General features: G+C 40.4%; 1 pseudogene; it reads right to left on the bottom strand.

Moving 5' to 3' along the window:
• Positions 1–462: 462 nt before the first annotated feature.
• Positions 463–8,740, bottom strand: Rpl10-ps11 (ribosomal protein L10, pseudogene 11; annotated as a pseudogene).
• Positions 8,741–17,472: the final 8,732 nt, after the last annotated feature.

Raw genomic sequence — 17,472 nt, 5'->3', positions numbered from 1 at the left:
GCACCACCATGTTTCTCGTCATGACAATAATCGACTAAACCTCTGAAGCCAATCCCAACTAAATGTTTTCCTTTATAAGATTGCTGTTATCATAGTGTCTCTTTACAGGAATGGAAGCCCTAATTAAGACAGAGACTTTCTTCAGGAAGTAAGAAATCTGAAGGAAATTAAATTAATAATAACAGGAGAAGTTTGTAAACACAGAAAAGTAAGGGACAAGAAGCTATTAACAAGTGATTGTGAGGCATCCAAGAAACTAAAAGAGCCAATGTATCAAGAGTACCGCATGGTCACGCGGGATTGAAAAGATGTTTCCATTAGACCGTGCAGGATGTAGACCGTGCAGGTGAATATTGACATACTTATTTTCTTTTTAAAAGAAAGACCAAGGTATCAATATTTTTGCAGACCTGATGTGACATTTGTTGTTGAACATGATTCGGTAGGATATAGGAGAGCACTTCAGGAATGCAGGGCTCTCCACCTGTCCAGAGGACCACAGTTGGTGATATATTTGACACTACAGTAATCAGGAATGATCCACTTCTTAGCAACTGTGTCAAGTTCATCTGTATTAAACTCGGTTAAGCCCCATTTCCTTGAGATGTGGATCTTCTGGCTGCCAGAGTACTTGAACTTGGCTTTGCACAGAGCCTCAATCACTTGTCCCTTATTCTGCAGCTTGGCTCGGATGGACATGATGACCTGGCCAATGGGAACCCTGGCCACTGTGCCCTGAGGCTTCCCAAAGGCACCACTCATAACTCTCTGGAGCCTTCTCAGCCACAGCACACGGATGATATCTTGTTGATACGGATGACGTCAAAAAGATGGAGTATCACCCGGATGTGAAAGCCAAGATGATGATACTTAACCAAATTTCTATTTTGAAAAGCAAAAGTTTGCAATATACAGGGAATAAGTTGTCAGTTACAACTTAGAATACAGAGAAGCTCCAGAGTACATAATTCAGAAAATTAAAGTTGACTGAATGAAGTGCTTGTCAAGGCGATAGAGTCGCTCCATGGTGAAATGGCAGCAATGAGATGAACTAAAGTTAGCAAGAGCTGGAGTCAGAGAGGCAGAGGCCCAGGTCAAAGGGCGAAGGTGATAAACCGTCAGAGTGAAGAATGTCTATACAGAAACTAAAGCATGGATGTAGGCGAAGCGACACAGAGCTAGAACCAGGGTCAGGAGAGAAGATGCAGATATCTGATTTCTCACTTCATGGCAGCTTCTGACCCCAGTCTCCATCACTCACTGGCAGAGCCAGCAGGAAGACAGTGAGGCACATCCTAGTGTCGTTGCCTAACTATGAAACTCTCCCACAGATTCATTCGCTAAAATCTCACTGACCAGAGAGTGCGTACCGCTATTTTTTTTATGGGTTTGGAAACATTAGAAGGTGGAGCCTAACTGGAGGAAATAAGTCAGTGGACATGGATTCCTTTCTCCAGACTAACCTATTTTCAGTGCCTTTTGCTGTTTCCTTCTTTACTGTGTGTTTAACATAAGTAAAAAAAAAACAACAGCCAAACAAACAAACAAACAAAAAACTCCCTTGCCTGATGGTCTCAGGGATATATTATTCTGTATGTAGAAAGAAGTGATATGGACTAAACCTTCAGAATCCAAGAGCTAAAAACTGATCTTTTTGTAAATTATTTATGTTGTTTTCTGAAGCATTGTGTAGCAGCATAAAAAAAAACTTAACACACGATTATCATAATCTGTGGGGTCAATCTTGCCATAAGATAAATAACATACAGATATAGCGAGGGACCAATTGGGGGACTACTGCTCAGAGTGACAGGAATGTGCATATTTAGATGTAATTGACATAATCCAGTGACTTAGACAAAGGCAGTATGTGAGAACTCCTGGAGATACACTTAGGGGAAAAGCATCATGGGGTCTTGATGACAGATTAGATTTCAGAAATAAGGGAAATGTAAGTATTTAGGGTAGTGGCAATGTCAGCTATTTTTGTGCTTCCTAAAGAGCTCTGCTGTTCAGAATAATTTCTGAGTGTTTAACCAAATTGTTCCTTCAACTTCCAGTGAACATGAAAGGCTGGCCGGCAATTAGCTGGATGTTACATATCAGCGAAAGAGGAAGTCTAGCTGCTAGCTGCTACCATGGCAACATTGCTCACTCTTACCAGCTAGCTAGTGCTGAAAATTACCTAACCAAGAAACAGGATTTGGAGGATAATGGGTTCCTGGATATCTCATTGGAATAAAAAGTAAAATTGTTCTGCTTGTTACACAAATCAACTCACCAGAAAAATGGGAAAGATAGGATGTCAGGTAGGTATGGCAACAAATAGGTATGTGAGAGAGATAGACATAGATAGATAGATAGATAGATAGATAGATAGATAGATAGATAGATAGATAGATAGAAAGTGTGAGTGTATTTGAAAATTTCTGGAAAGGGTCAACTAAATATCCTGTCAAATATTTTACATGTGGCACATCAGAACAAAAGTCAAAGTTACACCTAGTACACAGATCTACAGCACAGCTATTTAGGAGATTGAGGAAGGGGGATTACTAATTTAAGGCTTTCCTAAGATATGGAGAAGTTCAAGAATAGGTTTAATGACTTAGCAATTCTCTCACAAATTTCCTGAAATAATGAGTCTGTATACTGGTGATAGAGCTTGCCTAGAATAGGGATGAGGTCTTGGGCACAAATTCTAGTACAGGGGGAGAGAGAGAGAGAGAGAGAGAGAGAGAGAGAGAGAGAGAGAGAGAGAATTATTCTCTTTATCTGACTTCAACAACTTTTGGCAAGAAATTTTCAATAAAGCATGGATATCATGACACAATATGAACAGACAGCTGGTGCTTCATAAATGCATAAATGTGAGTAGAAGATATGTAAAGCAAATTTTGTTAATATCCTATGTACTGATACAGGACCTCCCTGACTGAACAAGGAAAGCTAGTTATGCACAAGCCATATGCATTGTTTGGACTAGTTTCTACACTGGTTGTAATAAGATTCAGATCGCATTTCAAAACATTACATGATCCTCTCATTTTTAACTTTAGTTTCACAGTTTATTGGCTCTGGTAACACCGAATTGCAGAGTCGCCATCCTGGTATGTACTGATAAAACACACACATACACACACACACACACACACACACACACACACACACACACACACATTAAAAATACACCTTATATTCATGGGAAAAATTTATTGTGCCCATCTGTACCTTTACAAACACATGTGTGTAAGAAAAGTTTGAACAGATTATGTAATGTGGATATTACCTTAATGAACTGGGGCAAAACAAAGACTTACTAGTTATTTACATAAAAATATCATACATATAACACAATCTCTAGAGACCAATAAAATATTTCTAGAGATACATGTTACACTAGAATCAGAAAAACTGTCTGAAAGTCTATAAGGAACTTAAAAGATGCTAGTATACAATCCTCCGAATTTTCAGTGTCAGAGGACTAAAGAGCCAGAAAGAAAAATCTCTTGAAAGTAAACCTGTGAATAGCTGATTTCATGGAGAAGTAATTAATAAGCATGATTGCTATGTATACACAAACAGAAGGTGTGTGTGTGTGTGTGTGTGTGTGTGTGTGTGTGTGTGTGTGTTCCACATATGTCTGGGTGTCCAGAAAGGCCAGAAGACATGAGCCACCTGACAAAGGTACTGGGAACCAAAATCAGGTCCTCTGGAAGAAGAGCAAGCGCTCTGAATGACTGACCTAACTCTCTAGATCCCTGCAATTTGATTTATGTAAGTTTGCCAAAACAGTTTAACCTAGGTGTCTTAGTCAGCGTTTGTATTCCTTCACAGACATCATGACCAAGAAGCAAGTTGGAGAGGAAGGGGTTTATTCAGCTTACATTTCCACATTGCTGTTCATCAGCAAAAGAAGTCATGACTGGAACTCATGCAGGTCAGGAAACAGGAGCTGATGCAGAGGCCATGGAGGGATGCTGCTTACTGGTTTGCTTGCCCTGGTTTGGTCAGCTTGCTTTGTTATAGAACCCAAGGCTACCACCCCATGAATGGCACCACCCACAATGGGCCCTCCTACCCTTGATCACTAATTGAGAAAATGCCTTACAGCTGTGTCTCATGGAGGCATTTCCTCAAGGGAGTCTCCTTTCTCTGTGATAACTCCAGCTTGTGTCAAGTTGACATACAAAATCAGCCAGTACACTAGGAGAAAGCCAAGATAGATCATGGTCAATCTGAAAGAAATTAAATGTATAATATATGTAATATACTATAATATATAATGTAATATATATTATAAGGGAATATTTAAGTAAGATATACTTCAGCCATTTAGTGAACTATTTCTTAAGAAGTGTTCTATAGGGGTTGGGGATTTAGCTCAGTGGTAGAGTGCTTGCCTAGCAAGCACAAGGCCCTGGATTCGGTCCCCAGCTCCGAAAAAAAGAAAAAGAAAAAAAAAAAAAGAACTGTTCTATAACAATGTTGAGGGAGGAAATGGTATTAGTATAACCATTTTGTTTGAGGAAATGGAGCACACAAATGGAAATTCTAGTTACTGCGGTGGAAGGAAGCATTACTGTGCAGGGACAGTCCCTGGGCACATGACATCAGTCCATGTGTTCTTTGTTTTACTTTTCTACATCGTTTCATGAAAGGAAAATTTCTATCTCTTTGTAACTTGGAAGAGAAAATTTACCATCCCTTTATTTCTCTCATGAAGTCCTACTTCATTTTTGACTCTGAGGGAAGAAGCCTTTTCTCTTTTTCTAGGCCGTCCAAAGAGTCTGGATGTATGGAACATCTTTTAAAAATCAGCCCTGTGGTGGGCCCTGCCCCTTCCACAGAGAATGGGTTATTCTTTGTTGCTAAAGATATTCTTGTCATGTTTCCAACCTCTCTCCGCAATCAGAGAATTGGGATCTTGTTTCTATCAGAGAATTGGGATTATTATTCAATTTGTTCAGATCTGGGTGGAGTGTGGATAAGATTATCATCTAGGGCCTAACAGAAGAACAAAAGCACAGAAGTAACTCAAATACTTCTGTGGCAAATGGGCAAATAAAAAGGGGATGAAGTGGATAGAATTTTATTTACCCAAAACCAAGCATGTGGTTATGACACTGGGCAGAGTGTGGGTAGGTTCTGAAGTCAGTAAGCTGAATGAAAGAAGATACATGTACATACCACCGCTTCTGTGATTCTGGGTTTGTTGTTCAAAATTGGAAAACCCATAGGAAAACAAGTATGGTAGAAGCTGTCAGGTACTGTGGAAGGGAGTCAAGAACTGGGTGTGGAGAATGACCCAACTCCATGCTGTCTGTAAGAAACTCACATTAAGAGTAAGTATTTTGTTGAGGATAGGAGGAAGGGAAATACAAGTCATGGAGATGAAGCTGATGTCACTCCATTTTGCTTCTAAAACTTGGCATAGCAAAAAGGACAAAGTCTCATAATATCTCATGGCCACAAACACAAACATCATTACCCTTAACAAAGTATTGCTAAATCAAAACCAGCAATATTTAAAATAGTTATATGATGCAATCAATTCATATTTTTTTCACTTGCACAAAGATTATATCAACTAATGAAGTAAAGGTGGAGCTGGCTAGTTTTATAATAACTTGATTGACACATGCTGTAGTCATCTGAGGGGAAGGAATCTCAAGAGAGAAAATGCCTCCATGGGACCGGGTATGGTCAAGCCTGTAGGGCACTTTCCTAATTACTGAAGTGGGAGGTGCAGATCATTGTGGATAGTGCCATCCTGGGCTGGTGGTCTTGGGTGCTATCAGAAAAAAGACAGAGCGATCTGTGGGAAAGCAAGGCAGTAAGCAGCACTGGGACGTGAGCTCTGCATTAGCTCCTGCCTCCAGGTTCCTGCCATGCTTGACTTCCTACCCTGACTTTCCTCAATGGTGACGGAGTATTACCCGAAAGTGTGCGCAGATCAAACTCTTTCCTCAACAAATTGCTTTTGGTCATGGTGTTTAGTCACAGCAGTAGGAACCCTAATACAAAGGCATTTGACAAAAGTTAGTCCTTGCCTGTAATTTGAAAATATTGTAGGCAAATGATAAAGGAAATCTTGCTAAACTGACCAGGTGTATATCTCAGGGATAGACTCCTTGCCTACTATGTGTGAGATGCTGAATTCAACACCCAATACACACACGCACACATACAAATAATTAATAATGAGTAAATACAAAGCTATTGTAACATTATACTTTATAATTGAATACTTTCTTTTTAAAATTCAGGAAGGTGGGAGTTTCTGATATGTAATATACTGCTAGAATTTTACTCAATGCAAGAGTTAGAAGTGGGGAAAGATACAGGAAATGTTACTTTCCCCTTTTCATGTGGCTTCTTGTCTCTGCAGAACACATATCTGTAAAAGTTTCTCCAAACTCACAAGTGAACTCAGTGAAATTATAGTCTATAAAGTAACTAATCAGAAATATAATTCTGTGGTGGAATAAACCTGTGAACACAAACACACATCACACAATAACTACACCTTGTTTGGCCTCAGTGTAAGAGAATATGACTCGTCCTGCAGTGACTTGATGTGTCAGGTAGGTGATACCCAAGGAGGCTTCTCTGTCTCAGAGGAGAATGGGAAATGGGGGAGGAGCTGTATGAGGGAGGAATAGGATGGGGTTACAATTGGGATACAAAATGAATAGATAAACAAATTAATGGAGAAAACAATAAAATACTTAGATATTGTGAGGGTTACTGTTAATCTGAACAGGAACTAGGTGCACCTAGGAAATAAGCTTATGTCAGTCCTGTGGGGATCAGTGTGATTACTTTAATTGTTGTGGAAAGACTCATCTTAATTGTGGGCAGAACCATTCACTCGACAGGGAATTCTGGACCAGGAAATGGAGGAAAGGAAGCAAATTGCAAACAAGCATGTCCTCCTTCTGATCTTTGGTTCTCATGGTAGACATAATGTGGTCAGCGGCTTCGAGCCCCTGCTGCCCTGGTTTCTGCATCGGAATGGTCTGCAGCTAGAAGGGCTAGCGCAGACGGACTTTTCCTTTCAAGTTGCTCTGTTACAGTGTTCTATTCCGGCAGCAGGAAAAGATACTGATGAAGAAAATAAACTGTCAAAACAGGTACAGTGTTTATGTTGAAAACTCCCCAGTGCTGAGAGAAGACGACTATCAAAATAAACACAGAGATGTGTTATATTTGTGGATTGAAAACTCAACCTAGTTAAAAAGCTAAGTTTCCTCTGAGTTTGCAAGCGGCTTTAGCTTAACTTGTTTCACAACCCGGCATGACGTCTCTAGATTTTGCTAACGTGATTCATGTGGAAAGCAGAATGTAAGCTAAAGTAATTCTGAAATAGGAAAAGGCAGAAGGGATTAAAAACTTAATTCAATTTTCCCTGTGGCAATTAGACAAGATAAAAGAGCAACCTCAATATATCTCATCTTCGACTAAAAAGAAAAATGGACTCAGATTAAAGTTTGGATGATCAGAGGGAAGAATGAGAGAAAAATCATAGAACTTAGGGTCAGAGGTAAGGTCTCAGATATCACACCCAAAACACAACCCAAAACAACAAAGCTGACCCCAATTAAAGTCAGTGAGCAATATTCTCTGTTAGGAACATCAGAGGACGAGCCTATGGAGGGGAAAGCTATGGATCTGAGCTGACAAGTTGGATCAGTGACTAAAATCATTCCTGCTTTCCCAAAGAATCTCTGTTTAGTTCCCAGCATTCAGGTCAGGCTGCTCACAACCACCCATCCCTCTAGCTCCAGGGAATCTAGTGCCTTCTGGCCTCTTCAGCGCCCCTACCCCCAGTTTACATTCACATGTACTCGAAGGCTTCGAGCACACACACACACACACACACACACACACACACACACACACACACGCATACACACATCAATCTTAGAAAAAGAAAATCTATGTCTCTTACAAAGGCTGGTGTTGAGAACATGTAAATAACATCTAAAAACAGTAACAGAATTCACAGTCCATTTTGCAGACCCACAAAAGATGGGAAGGCATGTGTGACTTATGAGGGAGGCTGTGTAAATGTCCAAGTGTCACTCGGGATGAGGCTCAGGAGCATAGGCACTGAGGTGATGTCATCGATCCACGTAAGGTGCCCATGAGCCTATTAGGATGCTAGATTAAACAACAGTAAAGGAATGTAGTGACATCATGTCATAAAAATGCAGAGGATTTGGCCAAGTGGAAGGAAGGGGGGGAACCAGAGGAGAGAGAGAGAGAGAGAGAGAGAGAGAGAGAGAGAGAGAGAGAGAGGATTAGGGAAAGGGTTAAAGAGAAAAGTCTTAGGACACAAATGAATGAAGACGCCATGACCGGAGCCCATTACTTTGTATGCTAAACTAAAAATTTGGCAAGAAAAAAAACATTTTTAATTTAATAAAAGAAAACACAATGATGGTGTCTAATGTTGGTGCTGAAGAGAAAGAGGCTCATGCCCGTTGCTCGCGGGCTGCATAGTGGTTTAGTCACTCTAAACAATCGTTAGACAGTGTCCTAAAAGCTGGACTGCTCACCTGGCATTTTCTCCAGAGAAATGAAAGCGTGTATACAGGAATGTTTGTAGAAGCTTTGTGAGTGACAGCCCAGCCTGGAGGCTCTCCAGATGTCCTTCATCAGGTGAGAGCACCAGAGCTGCTGTCTGTGTGGCCTGCTTATTTCCCTGGGCATCAGGTCTCCACACTGCGTCCATGCTGCTTCCACAGCCCGGAAAGGGCTGGATCGCATGCGAATGCACACATGACGCTTCGCTCACTTGCTCCTCAGCTGTGAGTACTGAGTTCCTTCTCCACATTTGTCTGCTGTGTCTGAACACGGGTGTACACATATCTCTGTGTGGATCTACTGTCCTCGACATTTTACATCTCGTCTCCCACTTCATAGGAATATATTTGTTTCTGTTTCCAAAAGAACTGGACTTGTTTAGGGATCGTCTCAGTGAGAAGGGTACTTCCTTAGTCTTTGATAGTAGGCACCAAATCTTAAATTTTTAATTTTACTACTACCTGTAGGGTTTTTTAAAAGCAAATAACAGATTATCTTTATGTATTAATACTGTGTTTTAACGTAAAACGAGAAAGTTTAAATTATTAATGTATGTAAAATAACAACACCAGACTCACACCTTAACAAAATTGACATATTTTAAAATCTATTTTTGCAACAAATATAATCAGGGAAAGTACCCTGTCTTCCATGTTTATAAGTCTCTTTAGAAGACATCTGGGTTCCAGATATTCCAAGTCATTCACCTGGAATGTGGCCTTTTGTTTGAAGTATATGAAACCCAATGCAGAGCCACTCACAAATGTGTCCGAACAAAAGGGAAAGGTTTCCACAGACGCTTTATATTAGATACTGTTGTAGTACGTGGTAAATAAGTGTGCTTTGATAGCAAACCAATAACCTGACAATTTCATAAAGACTATCTGAAATATGGTTTATAAGACTACATCAATATCTTTTTTATTTGTATTCTTTAACACAAAATCCATTACTCAATTTTATATTTTGTTTGGATATTTCCATATATGATGTATTGACCGTTTATAAAATATGGATTTACTGAGCTAAATAAATCTTGATAATGGATCATTTTGTTCTATAATATTGACAAATTCTCCTTGCTAATGTTACCAGTCTTATCAGGAAGGAGCAGCTCTGTCAAGGTTGTGGTGCAGAAACCACATTGCCCAAATTATACAGAGAAGCATGTGTGTGTGTGTGTGTGTGTGTGTGTGTGTGTGTGTGTGTGTAGTATAAATGCTGTCATGAGCTCTAAAGGCTCTTGGCTGTTTTCCTTGAAGTGATAACTTTTCTTCATTTAGGTGCTCAAGAAAACATTTATCTAACAAAGCAGTTTGAATTTTTCTGGTTATTCTTCCAAGGTAAACCACTGTTACATGGATACAGCAGGGGCTTTAACTTGTGACTCAGGCACTCCCCATGGCCTTCCTGGAAGACAGCCGTCATTCTCTGATTACAGCAAATATGTGGTAGGGAGACATGTTGCTATCTAATAATGTTAATAGCTTTCTCTGCCCCACGAGGGCCTTCTCTGATGAACGAAACTGGTGTGGTGGTGAGCACACTGTGATGTCACTATGCTGAGCCAGCAGTCTCGCCTCCGGGGCGTTCGTATTCTCTCTGTGAATGGTACAGACAGGAATGTTCTGACGACGGGTTTGACGTCACACAACCCCTGAACAGGTCTTAGTGTAGCCTGGAAGACAGAATGTGGCATCTAGCCTTAGCACTATTAAATTTGTGTAATTGTGTTACTGACCAGGAAAAGTCAGTAATGTATGATCCCTTTTATCACAAGGACAAGACTACAATTGTCTGCTCAACAAAGCTTTCGCTGTATCCCAGAGACATAGCGTTACCCAGGGTGATACGCAATGAAAATAATAGCAGAAATACATTAAGGTATATTGAAATTATCAAAGTACCTACATAATTGAAGAGAGATGTCTTATCTCTAAGTGACATTATTTGTTAACTGAGCTGTCTTAAAGTACTTGACTATCTTTTACTAGAACAGGATGTTTTGTAACAAATTCCACTTGAGCAGTACAAATCCCATTTTTAAACCTAACAATGTCTACACTTACAGCTACTTTTATCCAGGTGCTTTCATTGAACACAGTACAAAATAACACCGTAAGCTACAGATTTCCACTCTAGAGTACCGGGAGATCAATCTGCAGTCTCTGTCCCCCTGTGCTGACATTAAGAAACACTACCTAGTGGCCACCATGACCAAAATCATAGCTGAGTACTTTACAATAACAACCACTAAAACCACTATGTACTTATTAAAGCAAAGAAAAGTAAGACTCAGAGAGAACTCATGCGCTTGCCAAAGTCAGAGCATAAGAGTTAAGAAACTTAACGATGATGAACTCTAGAACTGACCAGAGAGGGTGGGGACCACAGAGATCAACGCAGATGGCTCCTGTCCTTAATCTGTAGCTGCTGTTACTGTTTACCATTGTGGACAAGCTTCTCTCATAAACTGAGGTTGCAGGAGAAACTGACAAAAGAACGTCTGAGATGTAGGCATCTCAATGCTGGACCTGTGAGCCGAGTCATGAAGACGGTTAGGCAGATACTCCTGCAGAGCTTAGGAACAGAGCACAGGGAGAGCAAAGCTTGACAGTGAAGTTCAGTGTCTGTGACAGCTCTTACCCTTGCTCAGTATTGTGACTGACAGGGGATCTGGAAGGAGCTTCTGGAAACTTGACAGGGGTGACTTGTAGGGATAAGTGGTATAAACATCAGAATGTGTTGAAAGATCCTTGAGATTTTAAAACCTGGAGATTGCTGTATGTCTGCAGCCTTGAGTTTCTGTGAGTCACTCATTTTGAAGGGTAAATGGCCTTTTGTTTCCCCCAGAATCTTGGAAAAAGAATCAAACCCAATCTAAATTACATGAAGAATGTACTTAGCCTCACTGAAGGAGAATTTTCAGGAAAGAACATCACTTTTTCTTCTTCACTGGTTTCATTGATGAAAATTCCCTGCTAGTATCAATATGGGGAAACACTGCTGCTAAGATCCAAGTCTTGACATTACTGGAAAACCCTGAGTATGATAGTATAAAATGTTGTTTTGGGGAGACATGAGAAGTACAGGTGAGAAGAGAGTGGAGAAGAGAAAAAATAGGACAGAGAAGTACAGAAAGGGAGAGGGGAGAGAAAGAAGGGAAGAGGACAGACAGAAACAGTGGTGGGGGGCTCAGAGACAGTCCAGAGAGTGAGAGAGCTAGAAAGCGAGCTAGAGACAGATAGAGAGCAAGAGAGTGAGAGAGACAAAGAACTAGAGAGACAGAGACAGAGAGAAAGCAAGAGAGACAAATGGAAAGGAAGAGACAGAGGGAGAGACTGAAGTGGGGGAGGGGAAGAGGGAGGGAGATGGAGAGATAGAGGTCAAATAGTCCTTTTTATAGCAAGCTAGGCTCCTGCCTGGCTGTTGCCAGGTAACTGTTGGGTGGAGTCTAGAAGAAATGCTAAAAGCTGGGATTACAAATTTGTACCACAGCACATTTGTCTGTCTTAGACAAGAATGTGGGGAAATCAAGTCCAAGTAATTGTTATTGCTGGCTGCTGGGGACCCGTGATGCAGTCATTTTACAAGTATTGAAAAAAAGATTTAATCATGTTTCAGATGTTTAATAAATGCCTAGCCTAAGTCAGACAAAGTTCTAGAAACTGAAAGTACAGCAGTGAACAAAACACGGACAAATTTCATACTTCTGTGGAAATACAAAAATATGTAAGCATAAATCAGCATGTATGCTTGTCATAAGAATTATGGGTTAAAAAAAGCTACGATGCAACAGATTGCTGAAGGACAGGGTTTATATATATTTGGTGGTCAAGTGACTGTTAAAGTAAGAGAGGTTAAGGCTAGAGATGTAGAGGAGTGGGAGAGAAGATCAATGGAGGTTGCTGGCACAGTGTGTGGGGTCTATAAACTCTGTTCACACAGTTCTGGGGAGGTGTGGAGGCTTGATGATGCAGTGTTGGGTGGCTGTGGAGACTGCTAATAAGAAGCTGGGAGATCTCAGAGAGGTCATGCAGTGAGTGTATCTGGCCTGCAGTGGGACTGTGATCTCCTTGTGTGAGGAAACACTAAAAGCTCAATGCAGCTGCTAGAGAAGCAGGCAAGGCGAAGTGTCTAAGAACCATACAATGTATAGGAGTCCTGCAGACCAAGGTTCGACATGTGGAATTTGAACTTTGTTCCTAGAGTTAAATCCTCAGAAGGGTTTGAGCAGAAGAAGGATGCATAGGGGTTGAATTTTAAAATGACCCGATGTTCTCACGAAATCAATGTCCAGTGTCCAGTGAAAAGGTAAATAGGACTTCAATGATGACACGGGAGACTTTACTCTGGGAAGAAATGAAGTTTGTAGTGAAACTTAAGACTTAAGTTAACGGATTACATAACCGGATGTAATGAGTGGATGTTAGAAGTCAAGGGTATTGTGGGAACTTTGTCTAGGAGAATGGAGAAAGGATGCAGCCACACTTAGATAGAGGCAGATAGAGGGGTTTGTTTTGTCCTAGTGGTGCTGATGAGGAAGGGACAGAGAAGGAAGGACAGTTTTGTTTGAGCTTCCAATTAGCAATGGAGTGTATAGATGAGGCGAGCAGCTACATGTCAACTGTGGACTTCTGGTGACAGATTGAACTGCACCTTAAGCCCAGGGTGGTTTTAGGTGATACACATCAATCCGACACAAGTAAGAGCAGGAAGAAACCTAAGGAGGCTGCCTACTGTTCTGAGGATTGTTCCCTTTGGGATTTTCCTCATCTGTCCTGGCTGTTTTAGAACCAGGGTACTTTCTCCAATTGGGGACTCTTCTGTAATCTGTTTGAGATCTCGATCATGTCTAATCAATTGTACATGGCCACTGCTGGTGTTATGACTGTGTCAGAATAGACAATTAAACATTAAATAAGCTAAGTTGCTATATTAGGCAAGTGCTGAGAGCCTGCTTTATATAGTTTATTGTTATAAGCACTTAATACATAATTTGGGCTACTATAGAAGGATAATGAATTAATGTTTAATGTGATAAAGTATGCCATAAGATTCCAATACAAATGCAAATTGAATCATTTTTTTTAACTGTCAGAAATGTTTGCTCTTAATCGTTTTCTTTTAGAGGATAAAGAAACAGTGTTAATAATTTTCAACGTAGGATTTAGTTAATTAACTAATATTTTTTCAAATGCTCAATTATTTACAGCACTAGTTTAATACAAACAAATGACATAGACAATAAGCATTATTGTACATTTTAATTTCAAGACAATTTTATTAAGAGAAATATAAAAGGTTTTCTGAGACATTATCGTGTATGGATCAGAGCGGCCACAAACTCTCTGGCACCTGATTCTCTTGTTTCTGACTCCTAAGAGCTGAGACTGTGGACCAGTGTCACTCCACCCTGAACACTAATTCTACTTCAAATATCAAGTTATTGGTTCTGGCATATCGAGGCTTCACCTACATTCTTTTCTGTTGTATTAAACAGTTTAATATAAACTGCAAACCACAACGCTTATAAAAATTGGCTTAAGTAGAGTTTTGAAGCATCTCAGAAAACCAATAAGAGCACAACAACTGTGATAAATAGAACACAGTCAGGCATGTTGGGGCACACCTTTAGTCCCAGCACTCAGGACACAGAAGCAGACAGGTGTCTGTGAGTTTGAGGCCAGCTATGTCTACAGAGTGAGTTCCAGAGCTACCCAAAGTAACCTGTCTTCAAGAAAGAAAAAAAGATAAATAAATAACAATAAATAAATAACAATAAATAAAAATCAAACAGAAAGTCTGTCAGGAAATGGTTGTCTTCTCCAGTAAGCTTACTTAAAACACAATGTGGAGACACTCACACTCTTAGCTTTATTTTAATCATATTCTAATGCATAGTATACAGAAAGCCAGGGATCTAATACATGCCCATTAGAGCTCCAATGTTATAAATAAGCCCGCTGTCACATGGACTTTTGCTGTGGTCTTAGCCAGGGTTCTCTAGAGTCACAGAACTTATGGAATGTCTCTCTATCTTGAGGGAATTGAGACATACACTCTGTAGTACAATTAACCCAGGTATGGTCAGCTGCAAATGGAAATCCAGTGGTCTAGTAGCTGTTCAAATCCGTGAGGCTAGCTGTTTAAGACGGTCTTCTGTAGAAGTTGGAAGTAGATTCCAGCAGATGGTCTGGCAGGCGAGTGCAAGCAGTCAAAGAGGGAATCTTCCTTCTTCCGTGTTCTTATGCAGGCCTCCAGCCTCAGATTAAAGGGCGCACCACTGTGCCTGGATCTGACACTTGCTTCATCCTAGGTTGACCTCGATCTGCTTGCTTCAGTCTTCTGAAGTTGGCTACCTTGCTTGTGCTAAGATTTTCATGGCCACCAGGCCTCAAGATCTCCATATCAAATTCCAGGTCAGAAACCTGTCTTCCAACCTCAAGATCTGGATCCCATGTGTGCCGACCATTTCTGGATTGTAGTTGATTGTAATCAAGGTGACAACCAGGAATAGCCATCACAGCTCTATACAAATTCCAAACATTTGGTTTTCATATTCAATGAATGTGATGTACACGCTGACCGCAGTACCCAAAAATTGAGCAAGAAACGCTTTTGTAATTCTCTGGTGGTCTGTGATGATCCTGTAACGCTGTTGGGTGGTACACAATAGTGTACAGAGACAATGACTGGCCTGCCTTCATCAATATGCAGGTATTTAAAAGACATATGAGTTGCAAAAAAGCAAAAACCAAAAAACCAAAATCCAAGACAAAGCAAAACTGTAACAAATTTTGGGGAAAAAAATCATTATGAAAAAGCTATTCTCTTTCCCTAGTAAACATGTATCTTAAGTAAGACTGAGAGGATTAAACCTAGTATTTTCTTGGGAGGAAGACACTTCTTTTTTTCTAAGCTTGTTTCTCCTACAGTGAGGTAGCAGCTTAGATTTTAGAAGACTGAATAATACCAGGCAGTCACTTCATCTCAAGCTACTTAGTTTCCTAGGGTCCCCGGCTGGAAAACAATGCTATTTCTTAAACACATACCCAGAGTTCCGAGGGTAACCTGAATCCATGCTCCAGCTAAGCAGCAGAGTGGAAAAGCCAGGGCTCAGGCTCACAAGAACCAAGCTTGGATTTGAGTCCATCAAGAATTTTGTGAATATGGGCTTTTTTGCAGGGCCCAGTCTACTACTTCTTGTTGGAGAGGAATGGCTATATTAGGCAGATTCTTTGGGAATTATGTGGCAGACACGCAGACTAAGGCACATTCAGAATTTGAGAACATTCAGAATTTACTCTTGCTCATAATTGAAAATATTAGGGTTCTGAATGCCTCTACACGTACTGGATCACAAGTTCTTATCCTGAGTCTCTTCCCCACTCCTTAGGAGAAAAGCACCAAGTGTATACAGCAAAAGTCTGTATGAGAGTGAGTGGCATTAGGTCTTATAAGTGAAGCTCCAATGTGTCTGTATTGGATTTCGCAGGCTTTCTGTATATTATGTATTAGAAGATGATTAAAAGAACCCAGGTTCTTCCCTACCTGCAGAATTGACCTCATTTGGGTCAGTTACTGCTTTGGTTTTGTCTTGTTTTGTTTTGATTAGGCCTCGCTCGCTCTTTTTGGTGAGCTAAATATTTTGTTTTATGATTATTGGTGTTCTTTCTGCATATATGACTGTGAGATGCTGTCAGATCCCCTGAACTGGAAGTACAGATAGCTGTAAGCTGCCATGTGGATGCTAGGAATTGAACCCTGGTCCTTTGGGAAAGGAGCCATGCTCTGAACTGCTGAGTCACTCTCCAGGCCTTGCTTTTCTCTTTTAATCCAGTAACTTCTAAGCAAAAAAAGCTTTCCTTAAAGTTATCTTAATAAGAGATCTCAAGTGTGATTTCATTAGTTCAACCTAGTTACTTGCTTATATTAACATAGTCAATACTCATCAATGTATTACTAATCATTATTTTATCTCTACTAGGTGGTAAAACTTGTTCTAGATGTGATACAATAATAACTAAAAAGAAATAATTCAAGTCCCTCATTTATAAAGTCTTCATTCTCATGGGACAATCAGGCACAGCTTTGCAGGTGATGAAAATTACTATATTTTTAATTCTTATCGTATTACACAGATAGAGCAGGGAAATGGCATGAAGTGTGCTGGGAGTCTGTTTTGTAAGATCAGCCTTTGCTGATACGCAATGTTTGAGATTCTCTTGGGAGAAACAAGGCAAGTTTAGGAGACTTGCTTGCTTCCCAGGGGGGAGAAGAGCTGGCATAGGAGGAGAAAGGAAGAGACATAAGACCTAGGGATGGGAAGGTAAATACCAACGGGTCTTAACTCAGTTGAAAACATGGAGACAAGTGATTAGCAGGGTGAAGAAAGAATCAAGGAAGCTGGATCTACAAGGGTTGCACTGTTGTTGCATAGACAAAAGATAGTGTGAGCTAAGACGAAAAGCGTAAGGCCAGCTGAAAATTGTTGGAATGGCCTGGGTGGGGAGTGTCCTGATTCCACAGAGCTGCCAAAGGGAAATGGTCAGATTCATAAGAAATTCCAAAAGCAGAGTCAACAGCATCTGCAGATGGGTTAAATGTCCTTCAGAAAGAACAAAAGTCAAAAGATTCTATTTGTATTAAAATAAAGGTGTAAAACTGTAGGCCAGTTCACAAGGACACTGTTTCCCTACAGGGCACAGCCATATTAATAAAGATTTCTGGAGTTCTCTAGGAATAAGAGATAGAGTAATGCTCTTGCCTCAGAGCTTGGGGCCAGTGGTAGAGGTACCCTCCCAACCACACTCAAAAAAGTGAAGCAGGTAGGATTTCTCAGACAAACCATAGCGTTGCTATTGAAAGGGAACCAGA

Source organism: Rattus norvegicus, chromosome 11 (genome assembly GCF_036323735.1).
Source record: "Rattus norvegicus strain BN/NHsdMcwi chromosome 11, GRCr8, whole genome shotgun sequence".
NCBI classification, from domain to species: domain Eukaryota; kingdom Metazoa; phylum Chordata; class Mammalia; order Rodentia; family Muridae; genus Rattus; species Rattus norvegicus.
This window is presented reverse-complemented; position numbering and strand designations above follow the sequence as displayed.